The sequence below is a fragment of the Glycine max genome, chromosome 6 (genome assembly GCF_000004515.6).
Source record: "Glycine max cultivar Williams 82 chromosome 6, Glycine_max_v4.0, whole genome shotgun sequence".
Taxonomy (NCBI): Eukaryota; Viridiplantae; Streptophyta; class Magnoliopsida; order Fabales; family Fabaceae; genus Glycine; species Glycine max.
Window position 1 is genome coordinate 45823025 of NC_038242.2, and position 14337 is coordinate 45837361.

At 29.3% G+C, this 14337-nt stretch overlaps 1 long non-coding RNA gene across 1 annotated transcript in view; it reads left to right on the top strand.

Moving 5' to 3' along the window:
• The window catches only part of LOC106799176 (uncharacterized), a 1372-nt gene extending 929 nt beyond the window's left edge, over window positions 1-443 (top strand). Inside the window, exon 2 of the long non-coding RNA XR_001388943.3 lies at window positions 207-443. This is a non-coding gene — a long non-coding RNA (uncharacterized lncRNA). The remainder of the gene's footprint in view (window positions 1-206) is intronic.
• The last annotated feature ends 13894 nt before the right edge of the window (window positions 444-14337 follow it).

Sequence of the window (14337 nt, forward strand, 5' to 3'; positions counted from 1 at the left end):
ATATATATATATATATATATCTATATCCACAAAAAAGAAAGAGGGGGAGATATATATATATATATATATATATATATATATATATATATATATATATATATATATATATATATATATATATATATATATATATATATATATATATAACAGTTATATGATTTTTTTATGAGAATTTGTCTTTTAACATTGTGTTTGTATTTGCATAGTTATTTCAAGGGCAAGTGAAGCAACCACCACAGATGACAAATGTTTAAAAGTGTTGGATCAAAATAATTGTGACCTCACTAAGTGTCGGGCCAATTGCAATCAACAATATCATGGAACTGGACATTGCATTGGCAGAAATCCTTACAAATGTATTTGCATATACGATTGTTCTCCGTAGAATGATATATCAATTGTTCCAATTTGAATACAAAAAATAATAAAATAAGGTTAATATATTTATGACCAATGTTATACATTATCATAAATGGACAATAAATTTTAATTGACAAATTAAATGAGGATTAATGCATAATTTTATTTTTTTATGAAATAAATGTATAACTATTTTATCCCTTAAATGAACATGAGTTTTGGGGGGATATTCTTTTTCCAATGTATATTTCTTTAAGCAATGAAAGATTTATTTATAACAACCACACATTAAATATGTTTTTTAGATATTTTACAGTTCTCCTTGAAAATTATCATTGTGTTCTTTATCTCTTTTTTTTGTGGAAAACTCGAGCGTGCATATACTATTTTATATAATAAAGAGATTAAAGTTGACAGACTATCTGTCTACATAAGCTTTACAAAGACAGCCAATTAAAATGAGTCAATGTGCCACATCATATTTTAATTAAAAGTGATTTAAATAAAACTAAAAAAAAGGAGAACAATCACCCCATGATTGCACCACATCTCTTTGTCTTTGTCGCTCACGAGCTGAAGAAGAAGAACCCATGTTCTATTTCAATCCTTCAAAGGAATTGAAGAATCCATGTTGGCATCTCTAACAAAATCAATTCAATTTGAAAAGTTAAATCGTATTGTGAGAGGTGATTTTGCACTAGCCAAATATTAATTTGAAGTACCTAGTTTGTGGCAAGTAATATGGAAGTGGCCACACCTAAATTGAGCCCATTAAAAGAGAAGCAAATGTTGAGAAATGTAATAAATATGAAACATAGAAGCGAATATCAAATTATAAATATTAACATTTAGAAAATGGAAAACTAGGAAAATTTGAGTGCCAAGACTAAGGCAAAGAAACATGGTGCAAGCATGCTCTAATTGCTCTTCGTTCTTTTTTAGGTTTTTCTAAAATCATTTTTAATTAAAATCTAATATGGCATAATGACTCATTTTAATTGGTTGTCTGTGTAAAGTTTTTAATTTGTTTCACACTGACGGTGTTTCCCCATTAATCTCTATGGTAAAAGATAAATGATTTATTTGTAGTAGTAAAATATTAAATACATTTTCTAGATATTTAAATGTTCACATTCAAAACTAACATTGTGTGCTTTAACCCTCGGGGAAGGGGAGAATTTTGAACTTATGTATATTAATATTATAAAGATTATAAATAATTAAATAAAATAAATGATGATTAAAACGTGATTTTTTAAAATATATATGTATATGACTATTTTATCCCTTAAAGGAACAATATTTTTTTTTTCAAATGTATATTCATTGGAGTAATAAATGATTATTTATTTTTAACCGCCAATCATTAAATATGTATTCCAATCATTAAATATTTATTTTTTAGATATTTTAATATTCACAATTGAAATTACCTTTCTGCCATTTAACTTTTTGGGGGAGAAAACAAGAGTTTGTGTATACTAATTTATATAATAAAAGATTGATGATTTATTTATAATTGTGAATCATTAAATATATTTTCTAGATATTTTGATGTTCATAGTCAAAACTACCATCCTGTCTTTTAATTTTAATAATTAAATGTAATAAATGATGATTACAACATGATTTAATTTTTTAAAAAATAAGACTATTTTACCCCTTAAAAGAACTAGTGTTATTTTTCCAATATATAGTCTTTTGAGTAATAAATGATGATTTATGTATAAGAGTCCATCATTAAATATATATTTTTTAGATATTTTAATGTTCATTGTTGAAATTACCTTTGTTTCATTTAACTTTTATGGAAGAAAACTTGAGTTTATGTATACTAATTTATATAATAAAAATTAGAGGATTTATTTATAACGGTCAAGCATTAAATATATTTTCTAGATATTTTGGAGATCACAGACAAAATTATCATTGTGTCCTTTAACTTTTTTTTTTTTTGGGGGGGGGGGGCTTGTGTTTGTGTATATTTATTTATATAATAAAAGATTAATAATACTAGGATATTGTAAATCAAATTATAAATATAAGGATTATAAACACAATGTCATTTTAATTGTTGAAACTAGTTTCTTTAGACATGATCATCTTAAATGCACTTTGAATTTTAATTGAAGAAATAAATAATGATTAAAGTTTTATTTTATTTTACCCCTTATCGGAGGTGGGGAAGTGGAGGAATTTTTCATAATATATATTTCTTTAAGTAATAAAGGATTTATTTACAACAGTCAAGTATTAAATATAATTTTTAGATACTTTTATGTTCACAGTTAAAATTACCATTATGCCCTATATTTTTTTGGGATCACAATCTATTAAATGATTTGTTTATAACAGTCAAATGTTAAATATTTTCTTAGATATTTTAATGTTCACAATTAAAATTACCATTACGTCCTTTAACTTTATGGAAAAAACTTTGCTTTTGTATACTACTTTGTATAATAAAACATAAAGAATTTATTTATGACCTACAAGTATTAAATATATTTTCTAGATATTTTATACTCATATTTGAAATTATCATTTTATCCTTTAACTTTTTTGGGTAAAACTTGAGCTTACGTATACTACCTTATATAATAAAAGATTTGATATTAGACGATAACACTATTTTTTCCCACTTTAGAAAAAGATCTCTTATAAGAAAAATTATATATATATATATATATATATATATATATATATATATATATATATATTAAATTAATATGGGAAATTGTTATTGAAATTATGCTTCAAATGACTTTTTTTGTTTGTATAAATTCATGACTTCGCATCACACTATAGCTCACTTCAAACATCAAAGGCAAAGTTGTTATTGACATTGTTGATTTAAAGATGCCTAAGATTTGTTCCACAATAATTTTTACTTTTGCTCTTATCTTTACAGGTTTAGTAATTTATCCCTTCCTCTATCTCTCCTCTTTGTCTCACACACACACACACACACACATCTTTGTCTCCAGACACAAATATATGCAAGATTTTGCATTTAATTTTTAGTTAAAGGACTTAATTGGAAAATTCAAAAGTTTAATAGATATTAAGGATTAAATGTTAGTGAAGTATAATATTAAAATAAAAAATATAATATATTTTGAATTTATTTGATTATATTGTCTTGAAATAGCTCATAAAAGTAAGAAATGTGTTAAAAAAATTACAACTCTAACAAAAGTAAATGAAATACGTTAAAAATAAAAATATAACTACCTACCTAGATTTGATTATTTTTATAATATATATATATCACAATCAACAGTTATATGATTTTTTTTATGAGAATTTGTCTTTCTAACAATGTGTTTGTATTTACATAATTATTTCAAGGACAAGTGAAGCAATGACGGCAGATAACAAATGCTCAAAAGTGTTGGATCAAAATAATTGTGACCTCACTAAGTGTCGGGTCAATTGCAGTCAACAATATCATGGAATTGGACATTGCATTGGCAGAAATCCTTACAAATGTATTTGCATATACGATTGTTCTCCCTAGAATGATATATCAATTGTTCCAATTTGAATACAAAAGAAAAATAAAATAAGGTTAATATATTTATGGCCAATGTTATACATTATCAATGGAAAATAAATTTTAATTGACGAATTAAATGACGATTAATGCATGATTTTATTTTTTTGAAATAAATGTATGAGTATTTTATCCCTTAAACGAATATGAGTTTTGGGGGGATATTCTTTTTCCAATGGATATCCATTTAAGTAATAAAAGATTTATTTATAACTGTAACACATTAAATATGTTTGTTAGATATTTTACTCTTCTTAGTCAAAATTATCATTGTGTTGTTTATCCTTTTTTTTGTGTGTGGAGAACTCGAGCTTGCATATACTACTTTATTTAATAAAGAGATTAAAGTTGATAGGCCATCAGTCTACAGAAACTTTACAAAGACAACCAATTAAAATGAGTCGTTGTGCCACATCATATTTTAATTAAAAGTGATTTAAATAAAACTTAAAAAAGAAAGGAGAACAATCAATGCATGATTGCACCACATCTCTTTGTCTTTGTTGCTCACGAGCTTAAGAAGAAGAACTCATGTTCTATTTCAATCCTTTATAGGAATTGAAGAAGAAGAATCCATGTTGGCATCAATGATGCATATGAGTGTGTAAGATCTAATAGAATCAATTTAATTTGAAAAGTTCAAGCCTATTGTGAGAGATGATTTTGCACTAGCCAAATATTAATTTGAAGTACCTATTTTATGGCAAGTAATATGGAAGAGGTCACACCTAAATTCAACCCATAAAAAGAGAAGATTTCCTTCTCTTTTAAGAGAAAAAGTTTTCAACATTGAGAAATGTAATAAATATGAAACACAGAAGCAAATATGAAATTTTAAATATTAACATTTGAAAAATGGAAAACTAGGAAAATTATGTTCGTGAGTGTCTAGACGAAGGCAAAGAGATGTGATGAAAGCATGCTCTAATTACTCTTTCTTTTTTAGATTTTTCTAAAATCATTTTTAATTAAAATCTAATGTGACATAATGACTCATTTTAATTGGTTGCTTGTGTAAAGTTTTTTTGTTTCACACGATGTTTCCCCATTAATCTCTATGGTAAAAGATAAATGATTTCTTTATAGTAGTAAAATATTAAATACATTTTCTAGATATTTTGATTTCACAGTCAAAACTACCATTGTGTGGTTTAACTCTTAGGGGAAGGGAGAATCTTGAGCTTGTGTATATTAATATTATAAGGATTGCAAATCAATAAATGAAATAAATGATGATTAAAACATGATTTTTTAAAAAATATGTATGACTATTTTACCCCTTAAAGGAAGGATATTTTTTTTTTCAAATGTACATTCTTTGGAGTAATAAATGATGATTTATTTTTAATAGTCAAACATTAAATGTATTTTCTAGATATTTTGATGTTCACTATCAAAATTACCATTGTTCCATTTATGTTTTTTGGGGGAAAACTTGAGTTTGTGTATACTACTTTGTATGATAAAGGATAGAGAATTTATTTATAACTATATTTTGTAGATATTTATTGTGTCCTTTAACTTGTTTTGGGAAAAACTTGTGTTTTTTAATACTAATTTATATAATAAAAGATTAATAATATTGAGATATTATAACTCAAAATATATTTATAAGGCTCATAGATAACTAAATGTAATTTAAAATTTTGTCATTGGTTTCTTTATATGTAATCATCATAAATGCACTTTAAATTTTAATTGACGAAATAAACAATGATTAAAGTATGATTTTATTTTTTTATGAAAAAATGTATGACTGTTTTAACCCTAAAATGGATGGGACTTTTAGGGTGGGGTGAGGGGAGGGTTTCCAAATGTATATTCCTTTAAGTAATAAATGATTTATTTATAACAATCAAGTATTAAATACATTTTCTAGCTAATTTTTTTATTCAGAGTCGAAATTATCATCATGCCCTTTAATTTTTTGGGAAGCACTTGAGCTTGCGTATATTACTTTATAAAATAGAAGATGTTTATTTCTTTAAGTATTAAAAGATTTATTTATAATAGTCAAATATTAAGTATTCTTTTTAGATCCTTTGATATTCCCAATCAAAATTACCATTGTTTCTTTTATTTTTTTTGGGAAAAACTAGAGCTTTTGCATAATACTTTACATAATAAAAAAATAAAGAATTTATATGTAACTGAGGAGCATTAAATATATTTTTTAGATATTTTGATGTTCACAGTAAAAATTATCATTTTGTCCTTCAGTTTTTTGCATGTAAAACTTGAGCTTACTTTATATAATAAGTGAGTCATTTGTTGTTGCAATCAATTATTGATTAATGGAAACCCTTCATAAATTTAAGGAGAACTAAATGTAGCTCAAATTCAACGCACTAGTATATAAACAAATGTCCTTGTTCTTGTTCTAACGTTCTTATTCTCTCTTGTTTGCATTGTTAGATGAAGCACTTTCAAACTTGATTTCTTAATTTTTATTTGCAAAATAATTTCAAAAAAAATAATTAAACATAAAAATGCACACTATTTAACTCTCCTTATAGTTGTTTCATTTATTTCACTTAGTTAGTCCACCAAGGTGCAAAGAAAGTTCAATACATTGTAGAATAATAAAATGTGTCTCGACCAAAAGTAAATTGATAACATATTACTCTCAAACAAGTAAAATCACCCCAAGGGCATTAGCTCTACACTATTTACCTTATTCCATCTCAAGATACCATTATAAATAGATCATTTTGAACATTTTTAGGCACATAGTTATTACCTTTCTTATTGACTTTGTTTACATATTTTCACATATACTTCAACCTATGGTCATTGAGTTCAGTCACACTTGGAAAAGAAACCACCATAGGAGCACCTCATATCATAGCCAAAGTCAAAGTTGGACTTCTGAAACCAATTTGATAAGACATAAAAGATTTTGATTGATGAAAAAGAAAAATCTACTTCAACCAATATGCCATTTGTTACTTGATCCACATTTTCAGTAATGTGATTATGAGTAATTATTCCAAAATAAATTTATTAAAAATTAATTCAAACGAAAATGTTGTGTATTGGATGATCCACTAACTATTTTTGTTCTAACTTCTCAATATATGTGTACCATATTACTGTTAGAAATAACAATAATTAGAAAATAAAGGGTTATGAATTACTATTAGAAGTTGAATGGGTGAGTTAATAGGAATTAAGGGACATTAATTTTTTGTAACCACTATGTATTGAAAGGGTTATGACATTATGCTCATTTAGTGTCTTAATTGAATAATTATGTAATGCATATGGGCTACTCTACTATAAATAGAGCACTAAATCATGTAGCCAAGTGTGCCAAATAAAATTATTACAAACAAAGCTTTTTATGATGCTGGAACAACGACGATTGTACCAAAATCATCTTCAAATCTTGGCCATTGGAAATTTTGTAAATTATTGGACACACTAATGACAGTTTTACCAAAAACCGTAGTAAAGACATTCAATATGATGACGATTTTGGTAAAAATCGTCGTAGATAGGATGAGTTTAAAGACGATTTTAGAGAACTATTGTGATATTGAATCTAAAAATTAAAAGCTGATTGTCAATTTCACTCAAGATCTCATGTGTCTTGCCTTTACCTTTCTTGCCATCATCGTCCCTTTACCTCTCTTTGTAGTCATCGTCGTGGTGCTCTCATCGCTGTCATATTGTCGTCACCATTGTGGCATCATTGACATCCAAGTGTGAACCCCTCCACCAATGTAGAAGCATCATTAGAAGGTATGAAGGAGCCCCTTTCTTGCATTTTCCTTGGGGCTTTGTTGGCTTTTAATGCGATAGTAGATAATTACTTTGTCAGTGTCATTCCTTACATGTTTTGGTGAAATACCATCGAGCACTAATGCACTAAGTTAGTTATTAGTTATATTTTTATAAATGCAAAAAGTTTGTAATCATTCTTATCAGAAGCTGGAAGTTTGAATGGCTCTTAAGAGACATAGGATAAAAGAAGTACAACTAATATGAATTTATTAGTTGTTCAGTGCAAGTACTATATTGCATGAGCTTCTTATCCATTAAACTTGTCTTATACATTATAATAATGAATAACTTATTCAAGCCTTCAAATCAAGATTAGGCATGATTTTATTTTTGATGAATAAGCTTATGTAGAAGTTCTCCATTCCTTATTGACTTTGCATCAAAAGGTACTAGCCATGGTGGAGGCTTTGTAGCATGGGGAGGAGCTGCTCCGGCTGAGAGGAAGAGGGAGAAGGCTTGTCGGTTGTAGCTAGAGGAGGGATCACCGTAGGTGGATCGTCTAGAGTGGCTCGGGCCCTACCCCACCTTGGCTCCGGGAAGACACTTAAAGGGTCTGCTAGATTTGCAACTGGCTTGACTTCATCTTCTTCTAGAAACACAGACTTCAGGTGCTACTCAAAAAGGTTAGCTTCTTGCTAAATTGCCTCCACCTTAAAGCAAGTCTTGCTATCACTAGATCTTTTATCACCTCAAACAAGTTGAAGATGGCTTTCTAGTCCTCCACACTTATCTCTAAGTCGCCATTTCCTATGCCCACAACACATTTTGTAGTAAGCATGAATGGTCTGCCTTAATCAATGGAATATCATAATCCTTTTCTATGTCTATTATCACAAAGTCCACCAGAAAAGTGAATTGGCGAACTTTAACCAGGACATCTTCAACTACACCATATGGTATGATAAGGGAGCGATCCACAAGTTGAAGAGTCATTCTGTTAGGAACAACCTTTAGATTTTCAATTCTCCAGCACATAGAGAGATGCATCAAATTAATGCTTGCTCTAATGACACATCCCCAGTAGAGCATGAGATGGTTACATTTCTTGGGTCTTTGAATTTCTATCATAAAATCTTTTGGATCACAATACTACAATTTCCTTCCATCACGGCACTCTCATTGTTGATATATTTCCCTTTCTTTGTGAAGAGGTCATTCAGAAATTTGGTATACAAAAACATCTATTGTAAGGCCTCTTTAAAGGGAATGATGATCTCCAACTTATTGAAGATGTCACCAAAATAAGCAAAATATTGTTGTTTCTTTTTCTTTGATGGCACTAAGGGATATGCGATGTCCTTCACTAGGACTAAGGGTATCTTTTTCTAGCCTCCCTAGCTAACTGACTCTTGGTCTTAGTAGGCAAGGGTAGGAGTTTTTCGGAATAAACCATGAAAGCAGTCAAGAGATTCACTCAATGATTCATTGGGAAATTGGTGGAATAAAGAGATCTTCACCTTCCCTTCAATAGTCTTGGACTCTAAAAAATACTTCTTCAAGAACTTCTCCACCACCTCTTCCCATGTTCGCAAGCTATTTCCATTGAACAAGTGCAACCATATTTTTGCTCCACCTGCCAAGGAAAAGGAAAACAAATTGAGGCAGATGACGTTTTCTGGAACTCCTACTATTTTCATCGTATTGCAAATCTCTATGTATTTAGCAAGGTGGGCATATGGGTCTTCATTCGGTAGCCCATGAAAGAGATTGCCTTGAATAAGGTGGATGAGAAAATGTGGATAAGTGATGTTGGCAACTTGAACTTTGGGTCGAGCTATGCTTGTGAAGTGTTGATGTGTAAAGGAACTAGAGTAGTCCTCTAAAGTGATTCTATGTGGCCGATCTTCTGCCATGATGTTTTCTCCAAAATATGGAAAGGAAGAAGATGATACATAGGATGATGGTTCTTGATTGGCCTACACCTTTTGTTGTTCTCTCTTTCTTCTTGCAGTATTGTTTCTTCTACAAGTTGCTCTCATTTCTGGATCCAATGGGACTAGATTGTTTCCTCACACATACAATAGAAAACAATTATCGTGTAGGTTATCACGTAGTAAAAATTAAAACAAAATTAAAAATAAGAGTGAATAAAGGAAAATTGAAAATTGAAAATTAAAATTGATTTTTATTTTCCTTTTATTTTTTTAAAGAAAAATTAAAGAGTAAAGAAAAATAAAAATAGAATATCCAAAATAAAAAGTACAAAGAACAAAGTTTCCAACAACAACACCAAAAACTTATCAGTGGATTGACAAGTGCACCAATTCGTCCCAAGTAGTAAAGTTAAAACGGAAGTTCGAGTGTCGAGTCAATAGGGACATTGTTTCTACTTAGGTAGATGGATATTTAATTAATAAAAAAATTTGAAAAAGGTTGTATAAAAATAGTAAATTAAATGGCTCGAAAATTAAGTCAAACAAGAGAAGATATTAATCATGAATTTAATTTAATTAATTAAACACTGAAAAGATGAGAAAAACCAATGTTATTGTAAAAGGAAATTCAGAAGATGAGAATGTTGGGAACTTAGCCTACCATAACTACTCGTTGATTTAATATGATCTATTTTTACTATTTACAATTATTCCAATTTACACCTGCATATACTAGTATACTCTAGCCAAGATCCATCGAGTGAAAGAGCCTAATTTATCTATCTTTTCTCCCAAATCCCTTTGTAGAGAGAAAATAGTTAAATTGCATTAAGAATAGAAATGTATAATAGGCTAAACAAAATCAACATATCCCCAGTGATGACTTTATTTAAATATCATTTCTCAGTTCTATTAGAAAATAACATTTTCCAACGCTACCTTTAAAACTTACCATGCAAATGGGTGATCAAGCCACAAGTAATAGTATTAAGCACAAGAAAGGATGATGTAAAAGTAATATTATTAAACAAATAGGAAAAGAAATTACATCAAGAATAGTTAGCTGCCAAGTTCCCAACAAAGGGGGGTTTAGCCTCTCATTGTCATAGGAGACTTTATAATTACAAGAAGGGAATATTTAGAAAGGTGGAATAGATGAGAAAGGGAATGGAGGGAAAGAATGACTCCCAATGTTTTCTTTTGCTTCTTCTAACATTTACCTTCTATAATAAATTGTATTCTTTTGGAATTTCTATGTATTTTTTCCTTCTTCTCTCTCATTCTTTTATAAGTACAAATAAGCTAAGTTCTCACACAGCCTTTGCACTGAGCGCGCTTGTTGCGCTTAGCGAGAATGGTGGTAATCCTTGTGCTTAGCACGTGACTCGCGCTAAGTGCGATTCTATCTTGGATTAACATGCTTTCCTCAATTATCTTCATGGCGTTAAGTGTGTTGTTCTCGCTAAGTTTGTGTCTCGTGTTGAGCGCTTGGGACGTGCTAAGCGGGCTTCTTCAAATTTTTAATTTTGCTTGTTTAGGCTTTACTTTACTCACTAAGCAACATAAATTCATCAGCTTTTAATATTTTCTGCACAAAAACTTAAATGATATTAAAATAACAAGTATTTGCACAAAAAATGAAGAAATATGAGAGGAAAATTACTAATTCCTATATAATTTAACTCCAAAATATACCTATAAATGACAATTATCAGTGCACTTAAGATGAACTACCATTTAGTAGGAACACAAAGAATTATGACTCATGAGTTCCCTTGGTTACTTATATGCCATGGGCATTTTATTTATAAGATTCTATATAAATTGATAGCAGAATTCACTTATAACTTATTGTTAGACAAGTGACCTCAGATATCTTAAGAAGGGGAGGTTGAATTAAGATATCACAAACTATTTCCCCAATTAAAAATTTTACTCTTCTTTAATGAAAATTTCAATGCACCCTTATTATGAATTACTATAAGACAATTCAAACTAAACTTCCTTAATGCAAAAGATAAATAACAATAAATAAAGAAGTTTAAGGGAAGAGAAAGTGCAAACTCAGTTTATATTGGTTCGGCCACGCCCTATGCCTACGTCCAGTACCTAAGCAACCCGCTTGAGATTTTCACTATCTTGTAAAATCCTTTTACAATCTCTGAACCACACAAGGACAACCCTTCCTTTATGTTCAGATTACTTTACAACAAGAGACCCTCGGTCCCTTAATCACTTTTCTTGAGTAAGAAGAAAGAGAAGAAGAATTCTCTCTAGTAAGACAAAGATAGTACAATGAAGCACTCAAATAATTCCTTATTGAATTGCAAGTGTTTTGGCCAAGGAATTTTTAAAAGATAAGACAATTTAATCTTTTGAGAGGATAATACTTTTTGGTCAATGAAAACTCTGAGGAAATTTGTGTCCCAAGTCACCTATATATAGGCCTTTGATGACCATTCAAAAATATTTGAAAAGATGTGACTGTTGGGAGTTATTTTTGAAAATTCCTCATTGGTAATCGATTACCATAATAGTGTTATTGATTACACAGTTACTTTTGAAGAGTTATGACTCTTCTCATTCGAAATTTGAATTTTTAAACACTGGTAATCAATTACCAACTCACTGTAATCGATTACATAATTTGAAATTTAAATTCAAATTTCTTAAGGCTGTTTTAAAACGTTCAAAACCTCTGGTAATCGATTACAAGCCTTGTGTAATCGATTACATGCTTTTGAAAATATTTAAAACCATTTCAAAGGTTTTCAGAAAGCATTTTGGCCACTGGTAATTGATTACAGCCTCTAGTAATGGATTATCAGAGAGTAAATCTCAATTTAAAATGATTTAGATAAAAAATTTTGGCCAAACCTTTTGCTTTTTCAATTTGAAAACTTCTTCCTAAGACTCTAGAGATCAACTTGATCTTTTATCTTGAATATCTTGAAGTCTTGCCATGAATTAAACTAGAGAAACACCTTTCTTTGACATCATCAAAACATCATGATATCTTGTTTCTACACTTATGATTTTGTTTTATGAAACTTTTGGTTAATGTTGTTTCAGGTAACTTTTGTGTCTCTAAATCTTGTCATTTGATAAATTTATGACTCATGATTCAACAATTAACTTGGTGAATGATAAACATGCTCCTATCACCTTTCTAACTTCCCTTTTCACTCGAATAAGCTTATCTTCAACAGATTTGCCACCATGCACAACTTGATAGGTTATCCAATTTTTCCCATAGTTTAAGCTAATCTTCCCATCCTCATCCAACTCTAGCTATCCTCAATACAATCAATCGCCTTAATCAAAAGTCACAGGGGGTTGTTCTAAGTTTCTTAAAAGAAGTACAATTAACGTTAGTAGAAAAGAAACAATTTTATCAGTAAGTAAAAGGTACAATTATTAACATAAATAGAGATTTTTTATTTAATTTAATATTTAATATAAAGTTACAATATGTTAGCTTTGGAAAAAGGAACTAAATTATTTTATTTGAGAGTAAATCCTTAATTATCACATAATACTAACAGTCATTTTTAAGGTTGATTTGCATGGTACATATTATTTGGTTTCCAGTAGGTGTAATGTATTTACTTCGTATGTTGAAAGGAAATGTAGTAGCATGATTTGGGCTTCTAGCATTTGACTGACTTTGAAGTTTTTACAATTATTTACCTTGCCATATTTATTGTTTGCCTTTTCAAATGAGTTTTTTTTTTACTAGAAATTGTTTCATGGTATACTTTTATATTTGATATGTATCTTCAATTGTGTTTTTGATTTGCTTTTCAATAATGATATTTGTAAGGAATACAATATTCTCATGGTATCATATAGTTGGATATCAAAAATGTTTTCAGCATTATCCAAGATGTGAGCTTTCATGCAAACCTAGCAAATGATATTTAGAAATACCTGTTTGGCATTTGCCATTATTTTTCCATTATAGTAACATTCTTTGAACTACAAGTAGTGTCTTTGTATTTGTTATGAATATCAATTCTCTTTAGTCTCTATTGCTTTGTGCTATACTTTTGGCCAATTAGACATCTAGTCGCCTTGCACACTATTTATCCCACTGAGATACATGAGCTATATGTCTGGACTCTTGATTGATAAGAATTGTAAGTCGGTACTTATCTTTAATTTATAATGACTAGTTTGGAATAACTAATTGCATTTACAATAGACTCTAGGAAGAGAGTTCTCACTTTGTGTGTTATATCTAGAAATATACAATGAGGTAAATATGGAACAAATTGTGTTCAACTTCCTACCATTTGTGTTCTTAACACGGTTTAATCAAGGGACTTAGAGAGGGAGTGAATGGGAGTTAGAGTTAGTGGTCACAAATTAATGAGGGAATTCAATTGCTTTCATAGCTCCTTTCAGTTATGCCTATTCAGGTTTGTGATTAGCTGACCTCACTCTAAAGGATAGGAAAAAGAAGGAAAGGGAATCAGCTGACCATGTTTTAATTATATTTGATTGTCCTACTTGACATCTAGGATTTGTTGCATTTATACATGATATTGGCCTCTGCACTCTACTGGATATGCAACTCATTTGTTTGAAATTTTCCATGAAATGTAAAAGCTAAAAACATCTGTGATAGATTTTGGATCTTTATTTCCATAATCATTAAAATATTTATGTGGTATACAACAATTAATAAATCTAATATAATTTTGATGACCATCTAACTTGTTGTTTAACAAAATATTATCCATTCTGTTATCTTGACTC